Genomic DNA, 2,318 nt, shown 5'->3' with positions numbered 1-2,318 from the left:
GAATAGCAGTATTAAATCTATTAAATAGTTGGCGATCAATCAATATTGCACAGTGTATGGAAGGAACTCGTGATATAGAAATTTAAAATCTTAAATTAAGTTCTGACAAATGGTTATATGTTAACCAAAAGATCTGGTGTCCTCCAAGGAAAGTTACACATCTGAAAATAACACACGAAGATTTCAGAGTAGGACAGATAGTTTGTTTTGAAAAGATTAAGTGTGTGAAAATGCCAAAATTAAATTGGCCAAGCTTAAATAATAGTTGCTGTGTGTTAGATGAACAAAAAAAAAATTAACTTGCCGGTTATCCATCAAAGAAAGAAACCAAGGGGCCAAGATTGGGGAATATTGAGCTATAGATGAAGAAAAGATTACATATTTAGATTTTAATGGTGCAGAAATAGGTAATAAAGAAGAACTTGCAAGAAACTCCAAGAATCCAAGAATGAGGACAAAACTAGGCTGTGTTTTTCACATTATACCAAATGAGCAAATTGAAAGAGTAATAAGAACCGCGACAGACAACTGCAGAGTATGTTTTAGGTCTCTGGAAAAATTAACAGTAGATAATGTTGACGAAAATGACATAGTGATAGTGTCCAGATTAGTGGTGACTCGTCTGAGAACAATTATTGAAAAGGTGGACTGAAAACACCTTACTAAAGACCAACAGGAGTTATTAACATATGTAATTCTTGACAACAATAATTTGCTCATACTTGATGGGACAGAATCAATTTGACTAAAAGTAGCTGAAGTCCATATTCCTTCATTAGATAACGAGACAGTTCACATGCCACTGTATAGGAACACGGAACAGAACAGAAAATTAAAAGCATGATCCAAATTATATTAGAGATAGAAGTAATTGGATTATCCACTGCTGCAGTGGATACAATAGTACTTGTTGGCAAACCTTAATGGGTCAAAATGTATTAATAAAAAATAAAGATGGGTGTACAGCCTCTCCCTAGATTAGCGGAGATAGTAGAAGAGTGCTGGAAGAAAAATTTACTGCAATTTAGACATGAAAGAGGCTTATTTTCAAGCAACCCTAGTGTCACATTGACTCAAAACCAAGCATTACCTTGATTACATATTTTATTACTGATACTTACGTATATTGTTTTTGATATATATATATATATATATATATATATATATATATATATATATATAGATATAGATATGTGTGTGCGTGTGTGTGTGTGTGTGTGTGTGTGTGTGTGTGTGTGTGTGTGTGTGTGTGTGTGTGTGTGTGTGTGTGTGTGTGTGTGTGTGTGTGTGTGTGTGTGTATGTATATATATATATATATATATATATATATATATATATATATATATATATATATATATTATATATATATATTATATATATAATATATATATATATATATATATATATATATATATATATATATATATGTATATATATATACATATTATATATATATATGTATATAATATACACACATATATATATATTATATATAGATTATATATGTATATAATATATATATATATACATATATAGATAGATAGATAGATAGATAGATAGATAGATAGATAGGTAGATAGATAGATAGATAGATAGATAGATAGATAGATAGATAAATATATATATATATATATATATATATATATATATATATATATATATTCATTTTATCTTTATAATAGGAGAGAAACTAGCATGGTATTTAAGGGAGTGTGAGAGAATATTAAAACTGCCCTAATCAGGGTATATAAGTGCAAGCAAGAAGCCAGTCGCTCTCGGTCGCTGAGTAATAACTTCATGGTTCTTTGTCAGTGTAAATAGTAAACCATAACGTTATCATATTAAAGTGGTGGAATTTAAGTGTTTTGTTACCCATTCCACCATGTGTATTTATTCCTGGTGCATTTGATACATTCTTGAACGAGAACTAACAATAAATAATATACAAGTGAGAAAGTATTTCGCTTTTTCTGCCCCGTGCCTCCAACTCTATGATGAACTCTGCGCCGCAGAGGAATGCGAAGTCATTAATTGACGACAGTGAATGAGGTCAATGTAATGGAGGGTGTAGCAGCTACCACCAAGATATGGAAGAATCACACAATCAACGACTGGAGCGCGGTGGAAATAGGTAAGTTGAGGACATATTGGAGATCCCCAATGCTATGGGTCACCATCCTCTGGTGGATGAGTTGTTTAAGAGAACAATTCTCAATGCAGAGCAAGGGAAAACATCTAGTGGGTTAGGCCACTAAAGTAGAGAAATATTGCTCCATGCACGGACAGTGTCATCATGATACCTCAGAGTGCTACAGAA

This window comes from Penaeus monodon, chromosome 5, assembly GCF_015228065.2.
Source record: "Penaeus monodon isolate SGIC_2016 chromosome 5, NSTDA_Pmon_1, whole genome shotgun sequence".
Lineage (NCBI taxonomy): Eukaryota > Metazoa > Arthropoda > Malacostraca > Decapoda > Penaeidae > Penaeus > Penaeus monodon.
This window is presented reverse-complemented; position numbering follows the sequence as displayed.